General features: G+C 39.7%; 1 protein-coding gene across 2 annotated transcripts in view; it reads left to right on the top strand.

Moving 5' to 3' along the window:
* The window catches only part of b3gnt2b (UDP-GlcNAc:betaGal beta-1,3-N-acetylglucosaminyltransferase 2b), a 33,459-nt gene that overhangs the window by 1,327 nt on the left and 24,606 nt on the right, over positions 1–7,526 (top strand). The gene's annotated exons all lie outside the window — the stretch shown is intronic.

Raw genomic sequence — 7,526 nt, 5'->3', positions numbered from 1 at the left:
TCATAGTTGTATTTTATCGAGTCTGACTTTTACTGTTGTATCTATGATAGATATAAAAATGTCTAAATCGATAAAATACATTTATGATAGTCTTGATTCTTGATAGACTTTAGCCCCGTTTATAGGCTCCTACAACGCCTCTGGTTACCATATAGAAAGCTGTTGTCCGTTATTTACAACCTGGAGTCTACTAGTATAGGCTACTTACTATACATAGAGTTGATCAGCTGTCATTAATGTGAACGGTCAACTTTTCACCTTGTTTTATAACCCCAAAATGTATAGACCTAATATTATTTTTTAATTTTTTATTGTTATTTTCTTTTAATGCCCCCAACTATCTACATTGAACGCATGTTGGGTGTATGGAGTGAGTGAACCTGAATATCTTTCTTCAATTAGTGTCCAGCTTAGTTATAGTTATGCAACATATTTGTTCAAAATATATATTATGCCCTATGTTGAAGGGGTTCATTCCAAAACGCAATTGCTAAACCACCTTTGGACATGCCTGAGGAATTGACAAATTGACAAAATAATGTATTCTATACTGCATTGTGTATTTTAAGTGGACGTTATAATGCTATTTGAGGTTGGCAGTTGGGGTAGTAGGTCTAATTCATATTTTTCAATCTAAAATGGTATTATATTAAATATGCCAATTAATTTAAGTAGCAGACACTCTTATCCAGAGTGACTTACAAAGTGCAAGAACAAAGTAGTGGCATGAATGTACCCTTGTCAACAAATGACAGGGTAAATCAAGGTCAAGCAGTGCAAAGAAAACAATTAAGTCCTACAAAGTAACTAGGATACCAGGTAAACATCAAACCTAACATCTGTCTAAACAATATGCTATCTAAATAACTTACTTATTATGTGAAAAAAGTAACAAACATACATACATCTATCTGCATAGTATAACTAGGATTGATCAAAAGTAGACAACAACAACAAGAAGTGATGCAAGGAATTGAGGAGTGCTTGGGGGTGAGGTAAAGTATGAAGAGGGTGAGTTATCAGACTGTGGTGGAAAATAGGGAGTGAGTCTGCTGTCCTGACTGAGGGGGCGAGGTAATTCCACAGCTTGTGGAGCCTAGGATGCTTTGATCGATGGCCAGCGTGTCTTAGGAAAGGTAGTGACAGGCGGCCTGTGTTAGCTGATTATTAGATCAAATAGAACGGGATGTCTGGACGGGTTGTCATTGGGATGGGAGGGATAGACGTCCTGTGTTGAAGTGAGCGGGAAGGGGTATAGGGGTGGATCATTTCATGAAGGTAATGGGCTGCCATCATGTCCCTGATTGCATATTGGTTATTGAATCTTCACAATTGAATTGACAAAATGTTGAAATTGTAGTACATTTTAACTAATCTTACTGGGTCTAACATTATTAATTAAAACATTTTTGGATAATTACGCATTTCCGGAGACATGTGGCGTTCATTACTGATACACTGCCTATTTGGCCCCCTTAAAATCCCTGTGATTGTTTGAATAAAGTTTTATTGTCCCATAAATCACTGCCTTGAATAGAAAATAGAAGATGGCTACCAGGTAAAAGCCAAGATGATAGTGAAAATATTTATTCTGAAGCATCATGGTTATTCTTACAAAATGCTAGCTAATGTTATGGTCATTCATTACCATACTTCTCTGCATTCATTATCATGTTGTTTTGGAGGCTGTTGCAGTTATGAACAACATTGTTGTGGTAATTAAAACACCTGGGCAGCTGTAGTTAGCAAAGTTACCATTTATATTATAATTTATATATAATATAATGAATGAATACTGAATATCCCCTGTCACTGCTGCATCTGTCACATGTATTTGCACTATAATCCTGTGCATTGATTATGTCTTATTTGTTGCACTGAGCCTTGTGGAAGAAAGTTTTGTACTGCACTGCATATCGTTGGAATGAATAAACTTGATTTGACTGCAGTAAACATTTACATTTTTCTTCTCTAGATTGATTGTGGAAGACCAGTATGAGGTAGATGCGATGAACTGTGCGGGAGAAAACCTTTTTTTCCCCCATTAAGTTTGCTGGAGACAAAGTATGGTACTTCAAAGATAACATTAGAGGACATTATGCTTCAGCCAATGCCAGCAACATCATGTGTCAGGCATTTTAGTGTTGCTGTGACGATTTGGGCCAAATGGAGATGAGGGGAGAGGAAAGGAGATAAGAGGAGATGAGGGATTTGGAGAAGTGGGAGGAAGGTGAAAGGAAAGGAGACAGGATGATATAGGAAGAGATCGGGGAGATGAAGAAGAGGAGAGAGGGTGGAGAGGAGGGGAGAGCACTCAGAGCGGATATTAGAAAAGACATAGGAGAGGAGAGAATTATGATATTAATTTTTAAATGTTATATTATTAGTAAATGATGCCAATTCAAAATGTCCGTTTTTTTGTGGATAATAATATAATAATTGTAATTTGGGGCCAGAAGTGGATGATTACTCTGTGCCTCTGTGTGAGCAGAGCAGCACTGTACATTACACTGTACGTAATATCTACAGTCATTTTTGTTGGAATTCTAAACAAATGGCTTCTGATACAGTTGAGGCCATGTAAGGTCAGGGTAAGGCTTTGTGTTGGGCGAACGCCCTTAAGTGTCATATAATAACAATGAATATATCATGGCTGTCATTGAGTTAACTGCTTTTATTAAACAGTTATCAAACATGGCAAGTTGACAACGTTAAAATCGTACATGTCCCAATTAAAACTAAATTGGCAACGCCATAAGCTGGCTGCAATCCATAGCTAGACAATAGCGACACAGCAACTTCGTGACACATACAGTATCTACAAAGTTGCTGCCAGTGTGAGTGCAGGGTGAAGTTGAGGAGCAGGGCTGGATCTAGCTTGCAAGGCGCCCTAGGCGAAACACCCCTTAACCACATGAACCCTAGCCTGAGGCTACGAGCTCAATCCATGGTCTTGAAGGGCGGACCCAAACACAGCCGCCTGGATTTGTGCGTGGCTTCCTATTGCTTCACCAATCTATGTCCCCGCCTCCCCTCCCCTCCCCCCCTCGGCCTGTGCACGGAGCACGCTGACGTCACCAAATTTAGAGCGACGCCCCTCTGCACTCTGATTGGTTAGGAGATAACAAGGTCCAAGACCATCGTTCCTGCATCGCTCCCCCAGGCTTTTTTTCTTTTGTAAAAAAAAAAAAGCCTGGGTTTCCGAGGCTACATGAACCCTAGTATCCCTAATAGGTGAACATTCACTGAAAATAGGAAGATCTACAAGTTCACAATGTGTTACTGAGCAATGTGACGGTTGCCACACATTGTGAGCTTCTAGACTGGCTATTTTTGGCGAAGAGATTTGGTGTAGACGGGGAGGGGGCCAAGTATAGACCCCATGGGGGACCCTGGTCAACAAAGTATGTTGTTTATTTATTTTATATACATTTAGAGTAGCCAATTATCTTTATCCCTTTTTTCTCCAAATTTAGTTGTCATGTCAATTCATTCCAACCACTGATTGCCACTGCTGTTGTACGTACTCTACTGGCTCACCTGTCAGTGACAAGAACCCAACGGCGGGACGTAGCGTCTCTGTCCTAATCCCCCCATTCAACATTCCCTGCTGACAGGCGCAGCCTCAGCCCATAGGGGTACATGCAGATACAAAGATTGCCCTCCCCGCCTAGCTTCCCTCCCCCAAACATGGCCAATTGTGGTCGTATACTGTAGATGCTCTCAGTCTGCAAAAGTATATAGGGTGAACTTTAAGTGCTTTGAAATGCAGTATGTGAGCCTAAATACATTTGTTGCACAATTAAACATCCATGACTATATGCACAATTTACAAAACATTCAGAATAGGGAAAAAGAAATCTATACAACCTCCTTGGCTAAGTCTAGGCATAAAATAGACTCCAAAAGACTCAATATGTCATGAGATCATTTGCATATGTTTTGGTACGTTTGTGAGAATCGCCCATTTACAAAACCGATAATAAATGACATATAGCCAGCCTACTCAACAATCACTTTTACTTTGGTCATAAGTCTAACACTAGCATCACATATTTCATCTTTTTAATAGGCCTATAACTAAAAAATATCTTAGATGGTAAAAATAGAAGGCATTTATGGCTCTTCTGTATGTACGTATATGCTGACTCTTATCACCATCGTGGACCGGTGTCATGACATGAGGCAGAATATAGGGAACAATGTCTCATGACCGATTGCACCAGATAAAGTGTGTGTGTGTGTGTGTGTGTGTGTGTGTGTGTGTGTGTGTGTGTGTGTGTGTGTGTGTGTGTGTGTGTGTGTGTGTGTGTGTGTGTGTGTGTGTGTGTGTGTGTGTGTGTGTGTGTGTGTGTGTGTGTGTGTGTGTGTGTGTGTGTGTGTGTGTGTGTGTGTGTGTCCGTAAGATTTACTGTATGAATGAATAGGGTGTTTGTTGGTTGTGCTTTTAGAATTTACAGGTCACCCGTGGTATCCTGTTGCCTTGGCTGTAGATGCAAGATATGTGATATATATTTATTTTGTTTCCATTAGTGAAATGAAAGTGTCAGCAACAAAAGAGAGGCATGATGTGATTGGTATGTTTTATTGTGAATATATCCTCTGATAATATTCACCCCCTTCCCACCCTTGCTATTTATCATGTTGTAGTCATTTGTTCTATGATGTAAGAATTCAGATTCACCACATAGCCTGTTTCAACCCATTCAATCTGGGAATGCATCTTTCATTTTAGATTTTAACCACTTTAACCATATTTTATACTTTGTCTTTTAAAAAATGGCAGCTATACAAGCTCATAGTGTGGCACCGTGTCGCGCTATGAGCTTGTAGATCTGCTATATTTTTTATTTTATCATGAACATTTGTGCAAATCTTTGAATATATGTTTTTTTTTAAAGCAAACATTTGTAACTCAAATCTTTGCTTCTAGGGATCCCTGGAACAAGATATTTTGAGATGGGGGGTCCGCGGCCAAATACATACAATTTGGGGGGTCCTTCACACGAAAAAGAGTGAGCACCACTGATGTATATATAGCAACATAATTTTTTTTTAAGAAAACTGTTAGGATTTAGAAAACATTTTGTAGAATCGGAACCTCAGGCCTTGTGGGTTAAAGCAAAGTAGGCTAACCATTCCATACTGTAGTACCCGAAAAGTAAGCTCTGCCTTCATGACTTACTGTAGGTGGCGAGGAGTCTACATCAGGGGTCTTCAACAGGGGGTCCGGGACCCCTAGGGGGTCCTCAGAGTTGCTACAGGGGGTCCGCCAAATCTCTGTGTGATAGGATCATTGTTTTTTACATTAACCACTTGAACCCTAGCATCCCTATTCTAAGGACAACTTTAGCCGAAAATAGCCGATCTACAAGCTCACAACGCCTCGCAGGGCGAGGCGTTGTGAGCTTGTAGATCGGCTATTTTCGGCAAAGAAGGGAAAAAAGAGCAGACCAAGTACAGAGTGAAAGTTCACTAAGTATTGATGGTTTAAGTCGTTAAATGTCTGAAAATACACATTAATATGAATCCAACATCTATGAAAAGCTTTAATCTGCAACACAATTTTATGTAATATATAGTGGGGGTCCCTGCTTCATCTCTCTCTCAGTTAGGGGGTCCTTGGCCTGAAAAGGTTGAAGACCCCTGGTCTACATAATATTATTAGCAGTAACAGTCATATTCTGCACTGCATTTAGCAATACGCATTGTACAATGTTTGATGGGTTCCAGAACACTGCCTCTTTTGATGGATAAGCAGGGTCATAAGGTGAAAGGAGATAAACCTATACTGCAATTCAAGTTCCATATTTGGTTAATCATTGAAAGTTGGGACATCGGTAATATTTAACCACTTAATCCATTAAGACCGGGGAAAGCATCCGTGTCATTTTAAAGATTTAATGACATTCACTTTTACACCACATTCAAAGTCTTTGTCCTGGTCCTTCAAAAGTGTACAAAAAGTTTTAAGTGAAAATTCCATTCCAGTGATCCATGGCAGGTGTTTTTCTCTCACATTTCTAAAGCCTTTTCAACTGCAATGAAAAAAGAAATCTTTGCCTGCGGGTGTCGCTGGTGAGGGATTTTGCCTGTCAATCATCGCCTCTGCTCCGCCCCCCCCAAAGGAAAGGATAGGGGAGGGGAGGGGCGAGGAGGAGAGTGGGCGGGATTAATCGACTGTGACCTCACTGTCGAAGGGCCAAGCTCAGATTACTTTTCAGCCTAATTATTCAGAAAACCCCAGACCACAGAAAATCCACTGAATGTTCTAAGTTCAGGTTTTTTGGGTGTAATTGAGGTCATAAAACCCCAAATAAAACATTGAAAATAAAAAAAGTGAAAATGAATGTCATGATACCTTTAAGATTTCTGGCACTCGGTGCTGCGATAAGAGCTTGTAGATCTGCTATTTTTTTTTTAAAAGATCGTGAAAATGTGTGCAAATCTTTGAATATATATATATATATATTTCTTTAAGCGAACATTTTTAACTTGCTTCGGGGGGTCCGCGGCCAAATACATATAATTCTGGGGGTCCATGACATGAGAAAGTTGGAGCTGATATCAACATACTGTTAGGATTTAGATTTTTTTTAAAGATATGTATTTGGCCACGGACCCCCATCTCAAAATATTTTGTTAAAGGGACCCCCAGAAGCAAAGAGTTCAGTTACGACAAATGTTCGCTTAAAAAAAACCCGTTTATGTTCGCTAAAAAATAAACCGTCCCACAGAAACATCTTTTCTACACTGTCTCTCCCGTCCTGAGTTATAACTGATTATGACACTTTTACTTTTACCCTGATTGCGACCGTCGTCTTTTTTAACCCAAAAATTTCTCATCTATATATGGCAATGTGCTTTTGATTGATTGATTGAAAATTTTATTAGGCAAAAATAATGTAAAATATCACAATTACATTAGCCTCGATCTCCAGGCTTTTATTGCTTAGTTTTGCTAAAAAATAAAAGCCTGGCCCAACTATAGCCTGTACTGGGTATGAGGAAGTGTTTCATTTCCCAACCAACCAGAGTGCAGTGGGCGTCGCTCGTAATGTTGTGTTAACGGGGCGGGGGTTGACGGACAGATCGGTGAACCAATGGGATCAGGCGCCGTCTCTCGCCGGCTCTATACACACGCCCCTTTATACACGAAATCAGGAGGGTTGCAGCAGGCTACAATTACATTAATAATACTTTTGTCTAAAAAGTCCTTGTGGACTTGTTTCCGTCCTTGGTATTCATTTCATAGACACATATAGTAGCAACCAAACAGTTCAAAATCAACATAAAAAATACAGATCCTGTACTGATCATACTGCTGATCATTACAATTACAATACCTGTCCTGTATGTGTTTCTCCATGCCAGGGAAATAATCAGGTTAATCAATACTGTCTACTGTAGCACAGTTATCGTCAGGAATACTGCATCAGTCAAGATTATTCATTCAGATTTATATTTCATTATAAGAGATTTGGCTTTGAGGCTATGAATCTATGGTTCCAACCTACAGAATATGG

This window comes from Gymnoscopelus braueri (assembly GCF_963280865.1).
Source record: "Gymnoscopelus braueri genome assembly, chromosome: 14".
In the NCBI taxonomy this organism is placed as follows: Eukaryota; Metazoa; Chordata; class Actinopteri; order Myctophiformes; family Myctophidae; genus Gymnoscopelus; species Gymnoscopelus braueri.
This window is presented reverse-complemented; position numbering and strand designations above follow the sequence as displayed.